This window comes from Lithobates pipiens, unplaced genomic scaffold (genome assembly GCF_037356315.1).
Source record: "Lithobates pipiens isolate NorthernLeopardFrog02 unplaced genomic scaffold, aLitPip1_a1.2 Scaffold_67, whole genome shotgun sequence".
NCBI classification, from domain to species: Eukaryota; Metazoa; Chordata; class Amphibia; order Anura; family Ranidae; genus Lithobates; species Lithobates pipiens.
In genome coordinates this window covers 310,280-324,919 of record NW_027507889.1, presented here as the reverse complement: position 1 = coordinate 324,919, position 14,640 = coordinate 310,280, and the positions used below count along the sequence as shown (strand labels likewise).

Sequence of the window (14,640 nt, the reverse complement as noted above, 5' to 3'; positions counted from 1 at the left end):
TTTGGGTCCCGTAAGCCAGCCCGTTGACTTAAGCTGTTCCCGTATGTGACTTAAGTTCATTTACAAGGAACGGTGTCGACCGCAATTTGAGCTTTTCGGACCCCAAATACATGGTGGTGCGTTATCCCCTTTCTCAAAAAGCTGTCGGCTCCTCTGGTCGTGGACCCCCCCGGTACAAAGTAACCACCATCCCAGTAGAGGGGACTCCTGCCTTTAAGGACCCCATGGGCAGGAAGGCCGAGGCAGAGGCTCGTTCCTTGTTTACGGATGTGGGGTCAACTAGGCGACCGGTACTGGCATCCACACTCGTGTCTCAGACACTAACCGAGTGGGCAAAACTTTTGCGCCGCGAATTGGGAGAGCAACAGGCTTCTCCTGTCTAACTAGCAGACCAACTAGTGCGAGGCCCGAAGTACAATTTTGTGATGCAGCCCTGGATACCCTTCCTCTGTTATCCAGGCCTTCAGTATCAGCAGTGGTGCCTAAAATGCTGGCCTGCTCACCAGGCATCCAAAAAAGCCCTGACGGATCTTCCCTTCCTTGGCAACCGTCTCTTTGAAGCCTCATTGCATGACATTATTAAAAATGCCAGAGGTGGTAAGAGTACACTAGTCCCACAGGCCAGGAAGGCTAGGAAGGCTAAGGAGCCACGCCGTTGGCAAGGGCCCTCATTCTCCGCTCACAAACGGCTTTTTCGTCCACCCAGGGCTTTGACCAAGCGTCCCCCGACAGGACGACCTTTAAAGGACCAAAGCGTGTGTGGAACCACGAGCCTGCGAGCAAAAGTGCTACCTCATGAAGGTTTTCTCCCGTCCGCAAGACGGGGGGGGGGGTGCCTTCGGGAGTTTGCAGCCCGGTTGGCCTCTCGGCTGTCCGACCAATGGGTCTGCGATCTGATTTCCTCAGGCTACAAGATAGAGTTCCTCTCTTGGCCGCAAAAGAGATTCTTCCCCTGAAGCATACCCGTACTCCCAGCTCGCCAGGAGGCCCTGAAGGGGGCGGTAAGGGACCTGCTTAGTCGTGGGGTGATATTACCCGTTCCAGGAATTGGCATGTTTCCAAGGGTTCTACTCAAACCTGCAAAATGGAAGGGGAACGTCCAGTTTTGGACCTGAAAGCCCTCAATTACTTTGCAAAAGTACAGAGGTTCAGAACGGAATCGCTGAGAAATCGCTGCACTCCATCAAGGGTACTCCCTGGTGGCCTTGGACATCCAGAATGCGTACCTGCACATACCCATATGCCTTCGGCATCAGAGATTTCTGCGATTTGCAGTCTAGGAAGCCCACTACCAGTTTGTGGCTCTGCCTTTTTGGTTTTGCCTCTGCCCTCCCCCAAGGTATTGTCTCTTGTTTTGGCAACGCTGTGGGATCGCGATCGGGGGATACCTAGGCGATCTCCTTCCGAGAGCATCTTCTGCTTCAGAGTTAGGAGGAGGATGTGGCGATCACCATGCAGACCCTGCAGCAATTTTTTATTGGCTGTTGAACCTAAAGAAGTTGGTGATTGTACCGACTCAGCGTTTGAAGTAGCTAGGCTTACTGCTGGACTCCATGGAAGCAAGAGCGTTTCTCCCTTCAGACAAGCTGCTGCAGACTCTCAGAGCTGCGGTAAAACTGTTGAGGAACCGCACAGGGGGTCGTCGCTACGCTTTGCATGCGAGTTCTGGGACTCATGGTGGCCTCCTTGAGGCATTACCCTATGCCCAGTTTCACACCAGAGTCCTGCTGAAGGAGATTTTGACAAAATGGGACAAATCTCCTTTATCCCTGGATGGGCAGATTCAGGTGAGCCAGCTGGTCAGGGATTCCCTGCTGAGGTCCCCGGCACTTTGGTCCGTGAAGTCGTTCCTACCTCTGAAATGGACAGTGATCACCACGGCCCCCAGCCCAACCGGCTGGGGTAGGGTAATGGGAGTTCAGTCGACTCAGGGCCTCTGGTCGGTGGGTGGTGCGATCCAAGTTGCCGATCAATCTGCTTGAGCCGAGAGCGATCAGGCTATGCCTCTCCACGTGGTCAATAAGACTTTGAGGGGCGTTTGATCAGGTTCCACTCTGACGTATGCCTGCCACTGCCGTGACATTCTGTCGCCAAGGAGGAACAAGAAGCTTGGCCGCTGCACGGGAGGACGCTTGCCCTCACATCCTTCAGTGGGCAGAGCGACATGTACCTGCCCCCGTCGGCCGTTTACATCCCGGGAGCAGAGAACTGGCAGGCAGACTACCTAAGTCGCCAGATGCTGGACCCAGGAGAATGGGCATTGCCATTGCATCCGGAGGCGTTCTGGCTACTGTGCCCGCAATGGGGCACACCAGACGCGGCTCTTCTGGCCGCCCGTCTCAACGGGAAGGTGCCGAGGTTCGTGTCCAGGGCAACAGATCCTTGGGCAGACACGCTGGTGGTGCCATGGGGGATCAGTACCAGCTGATCTATGCACCAGCTGATCTATGCCTTTCCTCCGTTGAAACGGCCTCCACTCAGCGGAGCAGACGTGGTAACAGAGGGGATCCCAGTAATACCGATTGCCCCAGATCGGTCCCAGCGACCCTGGTACTCAGACCTGGTGGCGGACGCCCCGTGTCGACTGCCGCTACGAGAGGACCTTCTGTCTCGATTTCCGATTCTCCGTTCTGCTTTACCATCGCTGGTTTTAACGGCATGGCTATTGAGAGTCGGGTGTTGAGGAACCGGGGTCTTTGGGACTCTGCGATTCCAACTATGCCGAGAGCACGGAAAGCTTCTTCTCGGTAGGTCATCGTACCTGGAAGGCCTACATCTCCATGTGTGAGAAGGGATGGCGTCCGCGCTCCCTTTTTTTTTTTTTTTTTTCCTATATCCAGGATTGATCCTGTTTCTACAGCAATGAGTAGTTCAGAAATTGGCTTTAAGCACCATATTTAAAGGACAAATATCAGCGTTGGCTGTCTTTTTTTTTTTTTTCCAGCGAGCACTTTTTGTTCAAGCTGTCCAAAATGTAGTTCCTCCGTGCGTGGGCCGTTACCCCCGTGGGATCTGAACCTGGCGTTATCGGTGCTTGAAAAAAACCGCCATTTGAAAATATCAGAGATCCCTCTGTTGACTCTTTCCCAGAAAGTGGTCTTTCTAGCGGCCATTACTTTCGGCCAGGAGGGTTTTGTACCCGGCGGCCTGGTCTTGCAAGTCGCCCTATCTGGTGATCCACAAGGATAAGGTGATGTTGTGTCCAACAGTCTTTTCTGCCGAAGGTGGTTTCGGCAGAAAAGCATCAACGAAGACATTGTCTTACCATCTCTGTGTGCTAAGTCGACACATTCTAAGGAGGTGGCTCTTCATGCCCTGGACGTGGTTAAGGCTCTGAGGGTGTATTTGTCTGCTACACCTCCCTTTCAGAAGTCAGACTCCTTGTTTGTTTTTCGGTGGCTGTTTGAAAAAAAAAAAAAAGCACGGCGGTCTCGTCGGCCACCATTTCCAGGGGGGGATCAGACAGATTGTAGTACAGGCCTATGCTTTGAAGAGGCAGGTGCCCCCCTTTCTGGTCACGGCTCACTCCACAAGGCAATCGGAACGACTTTGGCCTTCTGACATCAAGCGTCTGTGAACAGGCGACCAAGTCACCCCCTGAGCGACAGTTTCAAAATTCTACAAGGTCGACGTCGGTGCATGGGGCTGATGCCGATTTTGGCCGCAAAGTTTTGCAGGCGGCTGTACAATTGCACTTACGTTTTTTTTCCTTGTTTTTGGTAAAAACGCAGTACCTTTTTAAGTAATGCACTGTTGCATTTGTTACCGCAGTTCTGGTGCAGTTTGGTGGTAGTGCCTTTTTGGTGGGTAAAAAAAGTTTTGGTCACACTCACAATGTAGTTTTTTGTGGTTAAAGTTTTATACTAGTGGGTGTAGTTTTTATGCTGTTTTGCCACCCCTCATTTTGGCACTGCTTGGGGATGTCCCAGTGGTCTAAGAGCAGCTGTGTCAGGTGGTGAACTGCAGAGAAAAGGATTTTATGGTAAGTATAAAAATCATATCTTTTCTTAAAGATATATCACTGTATTTTCGTGCCTATAAAGTCCATAGGGTTCCAAAAAAGCAAATCAATGTTGTAATTCATTTTGTGATGTGGTGCTGTTTCAACCATATTCCCATCCGCACGATCACCCTGTGAGTATGCAAATAGGACAGTGACTGGGTCCATCATTTAGCCATGCCTGCTCTAGGGGATGTTACTCCCAATAATTAATGTTCACAAATCGGTAAGGCATCTTTGAACTTGCATTCACCTGTTTACTCTCTATTTCTTTTGTAAGGAATCAACTTGATGGGATGTAATTACACAAACAACAGAGGGATCTGCATGTGAGAAAATGAGAAATAGAACAAACCGCAAGAGCATCCTATGAGCGTGGTTGAAGAATACCAAGCTGAATGTCACGGGACCCATGCCTCCATCCAAAAAAAAAAAACTAAAAAGGAAATAAACCTGCATTTTTTTTTTTTTTTTAAATAAAGGACACTGAAAGGCAAGAAGAGAGAAGCACACCTGTTAATACAGAGTTTAATTGTATTTACATACTCTAGTTATGTGGGGAGGGAGAGGAGAGAAGAGAGACATGGTGGGCAGGGGGAGAAAGATGACTTTTTGCACCATCTATAACATGACGTTTCTTCCATCTTGATGTATTCTGAGCTTGTAGTGTTACTTGTAATATTTACTTCCCTCTGTGTAATTTTGATTCTAAAATTCATGTGGAGAGCTTCCTTAAGCACTGATCTGAAAAACAACAAAAATAAATAAATCTTAATTAAGTTATAAAAAAAATCAATTGTTTTTATTTTATCTGTTTTAGAGATTGTAAGCTCTAATGAGCAGGCTACCCTCATGTCTCCTGTATTGAATTGTATTTCCAATGTACGGTTTACTCATAAGTTCCTAAAGCTCTTTGGTAATTGCCATGCTGGACACGCAGAACACTCTCTGTGCCACAACTGAGGTATGGGATCGCAGGTAAGTACCAGACCCTGGATGTCACGATCCCCCCTTAATTTCACACTTTCCCCTGCAACATCGCTGTCCTTGAACCTTCCTTCACATCATAGCCCCAACACTCCTGGCCCTCCTTTTCCTCACAGCCTCTTTATGCTCTGGCCCCCTTCACCCAACAAACACTCATCCTACTGTATGTGTATGACATTTATTTTCCATCAAATCACACATCTTTGATCCTCCATCAATGTGTATCTTGGCATGAACCGGTTTCTCCAATGAGATTGCCTGACCTGTAAAGCACACTTGCATTGTAAAGCTAGCTCATACACGTGATCCCATGATTTATTTTTTTCTAATTACTCGTATCTCTAGCTATAGATAGAGGTTGAGCACAACCCATGTTTTTTTTTGCAATAGCGTTGCATTTGAAGAAAAATAAACTTTTTTTTTTTTAATGAGATTGCCTGATGTGGAAAGCAGCAACCTCATCCATGGGATCCCATATTTTATTTTTATTTATAAGTACTTGTAAAAATATATATGTGCATCGCATCCCAGATTTTTTAACCTCTTCGCGCCCGCCCTATAGCCGAATGACGGCCGTAGAGCAGGCGCTTTCATTCCAGGTGGCCATCCCTGGACGTCCTGTTTACTTCCGCAATGCGCGCCGCCGCGGACGCGCATCAGAAGTTCTGTGTTTGCCGTGTCACCCGGGGACAGGCAAACACAGATCGCTGTAAACGGCCAATCACAGCGGCCGTTTACATCGCGATCGGCGTGTCCAATGGGAGATGATCTCATATGTAAACATATGAGATCTCTCAGCGCCGCTCTCCCTCCTCACACAGACAGAGTGTGAGAAGGGAGAGATGAATGGCTGCAGCGGCCGTCATTGTTAAAAAAAAAAAAAATGTAAAGTGCCATCCTGCCCCAGTGCCATCCACCCCAGTGCCACCTGTTAGTGCTATCTGTCCCCAGTGCCACATGTTGTCAGTGCCATTTGTCCCCAGTTCCATCTGTCATCAGTGCCACGTATAAGTGCCATCGGTCATCAGTGCAATCTCATCAGTGCCACGTATTAATGCCATCTGTCAGTGCCACCTGTCAGTGTCACGTGTCATCAACGCCACTTATTAGTGCCATCTGTCATCGGTGCCACATATTAGTGCCATCTGTCATCGGTGCCACATATTTGTGCCATCTGTCATCGGTGGCACATATTAGTGCCATCTGTCATCAGTGCCACGTGTCATTGTCCTGGTGCTCCAGGGCATTCAAAAGTGTAATAAGTAGTCAACAAGTTAGATGTGTAATTTATGCTCCTAGAACACGTGATGGCGCTCCCTGCATGTTGGGCCTCTCTATGTGTGAAAAAGTCCCACACATGTGGTATTGTAATACTCAGGAGGAGTAGCAGAATTTTTTGGGGTGTGTCATTTGTAGTATACACATGCCATGTTGGAGAAATAACCTATTACAATGACAATTTTGTGGAGTAATTTTGCAAAGAATAGTGGAATAAAAAATGACATCAAAAAGCTCACCATGCCTCTTACTAAATACCTTGGAATGTCTACTTTCCAAAAAGGGGTCATTTGGGGGGTATTTGTACTTTCCTGACCTGTTCGGGTCACAAGAAGCGAGATAGGCCACCAGTACATCAGATGTGATCAATTTTGTGCGATTCGCACCACAGCTTGTAGACTCTCTAACTTTCACAAAGACCAAATAATATCCACTAATTTGGGTTATTTTTACCAAAGATATATAGCAGTATAAATTGTGGCCAAAATTTATGAAGAAAAATTAATAATTTGTATAATTCTGTCACAGAAACAAAGAAATATGCGTTTTTTTCAAAATTTTCGGTCTTTTTTCATTTATAGCGCAAAAAATAAAAACCCCAGAGGTGATCAAATACCACCAAAAGAAAGCTCTATTCGTGGGAAAAAAGGACAAAAAATTAATTTGGGTACAGTGTTGCATGACTGAGTAATTGTCATTCAAAGTGTGAGAGCACCGAAAGCTGAAAATTGGTCTGGGCAGGAAGTGTTTTTAAAGTGGTTGTAAACCCTTACAAACCACTTTGACCTACAGGTAAGCCTAGATTAAGGCTTACCTGTAGGTCCAAGAAATATCTCCCAAACCTATACGGTTTAGGAGATATTTGCCCGAAGACAGGCACCGCTATCTACGGCGCATGCGCCGTAGACAGCGGTGCACTGAGCGGGGTATCGTCGATGATGGCAATGCCGAGAGTCTCAGCTCCCGTGCACATGTGCAGCAGTGACGACATCGCTGCTCCAGCGAATCACAGTGCTTGGGCAGCGAGACCCACCAAGAAGATGGACGCTTGGAACTACAGGGGACAGCGGTGACTTTGCTGGCTCCTGTGTCAGGTAAGTGACACATAATGGACTACTATGTGATGCATAGTAGTCCATTATGCTTTGCCTTTACAGGGAATGAAAGCGGAAGTAAACTCATCAGGGTTTACTTCCTCTTTAAGTGCCCAGTAAGCAAGTGGTTAAATAGCATCAATGTGTTCCTTCAAACGGTGACATAGCAGAATACTTGCTCTGTTTTAAAGGTGCATTCGTTGGAGTAAACGTTTACATCATTTACAAAATCAGGGTCATGATGGCAAAACCATTTTCGCCAATGAGATTGCCGGACATGGCCATCACCCTTGCACTGCACAGTTATGGTTTATTTATTTGCAAGTTCTTGTAAATATATGTAGATGTGACTTCAAAGGCCTGATTTTTGAAAAAGCGTCGATACATTGCTTCAAACAATTGCATAGCAGAATATGTGCTCTGTTTTAAAGGGTGTGACCATTGGCGTAAACATCGTTGCGGTATCTCCCAAATCTGGGTCGCAATGGCAAAACTGTTTTCTCCAATGAGATGGCCTGCCACGGAAAGCACCCTTGCACTGCACAGCCACCTCATACAGGGTATGCCCTGTTTTATTTATGTATTTAGAATTCCTTGTAAATAGATGTAGATGTTCATTCAAAGGTCAGATTTTTTTAAATAGCGTTGGTACGTTGCTTCAAAGAATCGCATAGCAGAACACGTGCTCTGTTTTAAAGGGTGCAACCATTGGAGTAAACATCGTTGTGTTTTTTCCCAAATCTGGGTCGCATCGGCAAAGCTGTTTTCTCCAATGAGATTGCCTGCCACGGAAAGCTGGGGTTTGCTGTGAGTGGGCCAGGTATGCCAACAGCCTACTATTCTTATTACCAAATTCAAATATGCGCTGCGCCTGGTATAAAAAAAATTTCCGGGTCTTTTCTACTAATACAAGATCTAAGTGGCGCACCCCTTCCCTCCAACCTCTATATGTATCTGAATTGGGGTTTGCTATGTATTCCACCTCTGCATCTGTCACTTTCCTTTCTGCCTCCAGGAGTTTCTACTGCCTATCCGATCTAAGTTGTTTAATAACAACGGGCTACTGAGCCCCTAAGTGTGGCCTTAAACGCATCCCAGGTGACTCCGACAGGGGCCCCTGCCCGGTTGTCCACCCAGAAGTCACCAATAGACGACTGCGTAGACCTCTCAAATCGTTCCTCCTTGAGCCACAATGGGCTCAACCTCCACACCACGTACCCTCTCGGTCTCTCCATGTCAAAGGTGACCAGAAGTGGGGAGTGATCCGAGACAGCACGAGGCAGATATTGGGCCTCCAGCACTCTCGGCAATAATTCATTGGACACAAAACATAAATCAATCCTAGAAAGAGTATTAAACATGGTGGAGTGACAGGAGTAAGCTCTAACATGTGGGTTTTTCCACCTCCAGGCCTCCACCAGGTTATATGACCCAATACACTGAGCCAGCGGGGAGCCATGCTTAGGCGCCATTCCAAATCTGTCAGCATCAGGTGAGAGCACCACATTCATATCCCCAGCAAGAATAATGAGACCCTCTGCAACTCGGAGGGCAGCATCCATTATTATTCCCCATACTTCTATAGTAAAGGGGGGAGGAATGAAGAGGTTAGATTCATCACCACATTCAACGAACAACATTCGCAAATTAAAGGAATCCTTCAGAGATACTGGTATCTCTTGAAGGGGGATCTCCTCTTAGCAAAACATCTCCCGGAATATCCGGGTATCACGTATAGGAGATCACGATCTTTGAAGGATTCTCTAGTACAAAGTCATTTCTCCCCTCCCGTAAAGGTGGGTCCTAAACAAACAGGATGTACCCCGTGCCACAAATGTGGTTTTTGCAGATATTTACATGCATCGAGATCCATACGTCTGCCAAATGGTCGTTTATTTGAACCCAAATTTGCTGTGACCTGTCAATCAGTGGGGGTGGTGTACATTATGGTTTGTCAATGCAATGCTTTCTATGTTGGGAAGACAAAGCGTCCCTTCTTCCACCGCATCAGGGACCATGTGTCCCTGGTGCGGGGGAAGAAGATGGAAACTCCAATCAGCCGACATTTTGGTTTATATCATCAGTTCAACGATGGTCTCATGCACTTCTTTCCTTTGAAATATGTTCCCCCGGGAGATAGAGGGGGGGATTATAATCATACTCTTTTACAACGAGAGACTCGATGGATATTTAATTTGGAGGCTACCCGATCCCCGGGACTTAATGATGCAATCAGTTTCAAACCTTTTCTTTAAATGACTTTTTTTTTTTTTTTTTACCCCCTGGTATATTGTAATAATAAATGATTGTATTTTGTCAAATAGGCAATATATTGGCGTGGATGTCTGATGGCTCGCGGATTGGGAGGGGGCTCCATACCTGAAGGGGACCCTCCGAGTGCTCCTTGCCCTTCCTGGGTCTGTACGGGCACCCCGGGGCGGGTCTGACCTACAACCTTTTCCAACCAGTTGGGGGTTCGATCAGCCCGCCCCGTTTCTAAATGTGAGGTCCCCTTCTCTCTTTTTTTGCTTGTCTGTTGCAAACAATTCTTTTTTCCATCTTTGAAATCAGGGATGTATGGTGATTGACATTTATGTCGGCCCATTTTCATCTCTGTGTATTTGCACTTTGATTTATCCGAGAGTAAGATCAGGGCATATTGCCCTTAGCCATCATGGCTGCCTGTCTCTGACCGAATGTCAGGTCTCTATCAGAGTACTGGCACAGATGGATCATCACTGGCAAATTTCCTGACTCTGGCCAGAATCCAACATGGCCGACGCGCTATACGGACGTAAATCACGTCCTTCGCGCATGCGCATCTGCCATCTAGACGCGCACGAAGGAGATCGCTGGTAAATCTCCTGACTTTTAGCCAGAATCCAACATGGCCGACGCACTATATGGACGTAAATTACGTCCTTTGCGCATGCGCACTCGCCATCTAGACGCGCACGAAGGAGATCCTCCCAGTAGGTGTGCCCGCAGCCCGGCGGTGACGTCAGATGCCGCCGGGCTGGAAGCACGAGTTATAATGCGGGTCCCGGTCAGTGTCATCCAAGCAAGCGATGGAAGCTGACATGTGGAGCTGCTGCACGTATGAAAAAGCACTTAAACCCTTTTGACTGTATCATACCACTATATTCAACAGGTAGGAATGGAATGGCTCTGATGGGACTAGACGGATGATCCGGAAGTCCAAGTCTAGAGTCACGCATTCTATATTCTTGAGATGTTTATACAACACTGATGGGGACATGGCTTTTCTTCTTATTCTTTTCTTTCAGAAAACAGCACAGAGAGATCTCTTGTGTTCAGAATTTATACCTTGTTTAATCTCTATCTGACAACACATAGGGTTCGTAGGTACTGGGTATGCCTAACTGGTTCTAGTTCAGCCATCTCCTTGGCTCCACCAGGTATGTTCTATAGTGTTTATTGTGCCATTTTTGACACTTCATTGAAGTGGTCTACATATATTATATTATATATATGTTTCTCGTGCTTCTGCAGATCCCTGGGGGGGAGCAATTGGGGGGTCCTCGGTGGGTGCCCTCGCCACGGTCCGCATGCTTGATGACAAAAAAGTTTGTCCTCGTTCAAGTACTAATAGATGCATAGAACATTTGAAAACTACGATAGACAATTTGTATTAATTTACCAGACATATTGGGTAAGATGCTTTTCTTGTTCTCATTTGTTATATATTTTTTTATTTTCATTACAATATTTTTTACTTTTATTTTTCACCTTTTTCATTGTATTTGTATTCTTCACACATTTTATTTTATTTTCATTCTTATCTTTATTTTGACCCTATCTGCAATCTCCATAGAGGAGAACTATATTTTATACCTTATGTATTCAATCTTGGGACACCATCCATATGGTATGGTCTGGTTGTTCCCTTTTGGAGAACTAATAGGTTACTGAATATTGATATGCAAACTATGCTCTGTGTTTTAATACTCTAAGGGTGGGGGCTTCATTCCTCTCCAACCAATATGCTGGACATGAATGAATCCTACCACCAGATCTACTCAATATAGATGTGTCAGCCTATGTGGGCAAAACACCTCTTGTACCCCTCGGGGTTGTGTGTGTACAGAACTATCTATGTATTTGTTTCTCTAAACAAATGATCTGTTTGTATAATTTCAGTTTTCTACTGATTGCTGTATTCTGCAATTGTCCTGAGGAAGTTCCGAAGAGCGAAACATGTAGGACAGAAACAATGCAGTTTAAATCGTATATAAATGTGGTAACTTATGGAGCCTTGTAGGCTTATATACCAACTTTTGTATACCCGCATCTTTTATTTTATATGTAAATGGATGTAATTGTTTGATAAATGCTTTTTGTACACTAAAATAAAAACTTCAATGATTTTATTTATGGATTGAATATATTTGGTGCCGTTGTAAAAGTCCCGGGGGTTGGTTACCCTCCAGTCCCCCTTTTTTCAATTTCCCCTTTTCTTCAAATAATATTAGTCAGAATGGTTTTTGGCCAGAAAATTAAATAAGGGGGGCAACCCCCTCATTATTCACTTAATAAGTTTCTAATTATGTGAGATCCAACGTCAAAACCACTTGATCTTACCGGATCTAACAAATATTTTTTTTCTGGCCAAAATTGCATGTGGGGGGCTAACCCGTCCATAATATCTCTATTTTGATGGGAAAGGAGATAAGGGGAGGGGGCAGCCCCCCTCATTAATCTCTTAATAAGTCTCTAATTATGTGAGATCTAACATTAAAACCACTTGATCTTAGCGGATCTAACAAATATTTATCAGCCTGAATGATTTTTGGCCAGAAAATTTGATAAGGCGGGCTGATGACGGTTTAGCCCCCCTGCAAATAACTGTTAATATTGCTTCTTCTGTGTGAGATCTAACGCAAACAACAGTTGATCTAACCTGATCTAAAAAAGATCTAACAAACTGAATACGATTTTTTTAAAATATTGATATGGGGGGGGCTAACCCGGCAAAGGTACTTTTACCTACTGTGCATTGTAATAAATCACAGCAGAGGGAGGCTAGAGGTTACAGAAAGGTCACTGTGCAATACAAACAACCAAACATTGAATACCAAAAATGGTCCTCAGTGACCAAAAAAAGCCTGGCCATTCTAGGCTAAATATTATCCTTGGAGGCCAAAAATGGGCCCCAGTGAAAAAAAACAGCACACCCAGCTGTTTTTGGTCACCGACAGGGGCGGACTGACCAGTCGGTCACTCGGGTGCCGCCCGAGGTCATTAGGGACCCAGCCCGGTCTCGGCCACATGAGAGGCCACTTGAAGTGGCTGTGCCGTATCACATGCCGTGATCATGCCGATTACAGTACTGCTAACGGTACTTCTAACGGTGCGCTGCTCCCCGCCGCCCCCCTCCTTCCCTCCCGTCCGTCCCAGGTGATGTCACAACGCATACCGTACAAGCACCTGGGACGGACGGGAGGGGAGGAGGGGCCAGCGGGGAGCAGTGCGCCGTTAGCAGTATTGTAATTGGCATGATCGCGGCATGTGATACGGGCACAGCAGAAGAGTGGAGGGGCCGGCGGGGAGCTGCGCCGTTATTATCGGCATTCGGTAAGTGAAGCCTGGGCCTGCCACAAGTGATGGGAGGCGGCGGTACAGAATGCATGGGGCCCCGGATCCCCCCAACCCACAGTGTCCCCCGTGTGTGTGTCCCCCGTGTGTGTGTGTCCCCCTGTGTTTGTGTCCCCATGTGTGTGAGTGTCCCCCTGTGTTTGTGTCCCCGTGTGTGTGTGTGAATGTCCCCCTGTGTGTGTGTCCCTGTCCACCTGTGTGTGTCTCCCCCTGTGTGAGTGTGGGTGTCCCCCTGTGTGTGTGTGTGTGTGTGTGTGAGAGTGTATTCCCCTGTGTGTGTGTGAGAGTGTATCCCCCCTCTGTGTGTGTGTGTGTGTGTGTGGTGTGAGTGTGTGTGTGTCCCCCTGTGTGTGGTGTGTGTGTGTGTGTCCCCGTGTTCGTGTCCCCCTGTTTGAGAGAATGTGTCCCCCTGTGTGTGTGTGCCTCCCCTTGTGTGTCTCCCCCTGTGTGTGTGTGTGAGAGAGTCTTCCCCCCTGTGTGTGTGAGTTTCCCCCTGTATAAATGTGTGTGTCTCTGTGTGAGTGTGTGTGTGTCCCCGTCTGAGTGTGTGTGTCCCACCATGTGATTGTGTGTCCCCCCCGTGTGAGTGTGCGTCCCCCCCCGTGTGAGTGTGTGGTGTGTGTGTGTGTCCCCCTGTGTGTGTGTGTAGGTTTCTTCCCCTGTGTGTGTGTGTGTGTGTTTCTTGCCCTGTGTCTCTCCCCCTGTGTGCGAGTGTGTCCCCCTGTGTGTGTCTCCCCCTGTGTGTGTGTGTGTGTCTTCCCCTGTGTGTGTGTCCCCCTGTGTGCGTCAGTGTGTCCCTGTGTGTGTGTAAGTGGTTCCCCCTGTGTGTGTGTGCGAGTGTGTCCCCCTGTGTGTGTGTGTGTCCCTGTGTGAGCGTGTGCATTCTTCATCCAGTTTCCCCCTGTGTGCTCCCCCCGTGTCTCCCTGTGCAGGTGTGGCGCCCAAGGGGGCCCCATGAGCTTCTATTGCCTGGGGGCCCCATTAGTTGTCAGTCCGCCCCTGGTCACCGAGGACCTTTTTGGCATTCAAAGGTCAGGAGTGTGCCTTTTTTAGTCACCAAGGACCATTTTGGGCATTTAATCACTTCAGCGCCGGACCATTTGGCTGGCCAAAGACCAGAGCACTTTTTGCGATTCGGCACTGCGTCGCTTTAACCACTTGCCGACCATTGCACTCTGATGTACGTCCCTACTTTGGGGACAAACAGAGGCGTCTTTAGGGGGTGGCCGTAGTCTGGGACCAATAGCCCAGAGTCTTGAGTCTCGGTCCAGAATGCAGGGAACAGGGGCAGACTGAGCCATGGTTGGCTCCAGCTCCAGCTTTAGCTCTGCCCCGCTTCCACCCGACTTTACTCTTGGTCACTGATTGCTATAGCCGCCTGGCGGCTAGCAACCATTAACATCAATGCCCACTGTGCCCACACTGCCCAACATTCAAAGCAGAGGAGGATTGCACTTCCTCCTCCTCCGCGCTAGTGCTCATGGGGCCTGGCCTACGACTTCTGGTCTGGATTGTCCCGCAGCTGTTATGGTAGCGTGGAGTGTAGAGCCCAGGAGGGAGAGAAAGGGATGACGTCGCCACCCTGAGCAGCATTCGCAGCGGCTCCCTTAGCCTACACTCCTCCAATCTTAGTCCTCTCCCAGCTCGCTGTCCTGGAGCAGGAAG

At 47.6% G+C, this 14,640-nt stretch overlaps 1 long non-coding RNA gene across 1 annotated transcript in view; it reads left to right on the top strand.

The window, feature by feature from the left end:
- LOC143959113 (uncharacterized) overlaps window positions 1–4,482 on the top strand; it is a 101,080-nt gene extending 96,598 nt beyond the window's left edge. The window contains exon 2 of the long non-coding RNA XR_013270175.1: window positions 4,281–4,482. This is a non-coding gene — a long non-coding RNA (uncharacterized LOC143959113). The remainder of the gene's footprint in view (window positions 1–4,280) is intronic.
- Window positions 4,483–14,640: the final 10,158 nt, after the last annotated feature.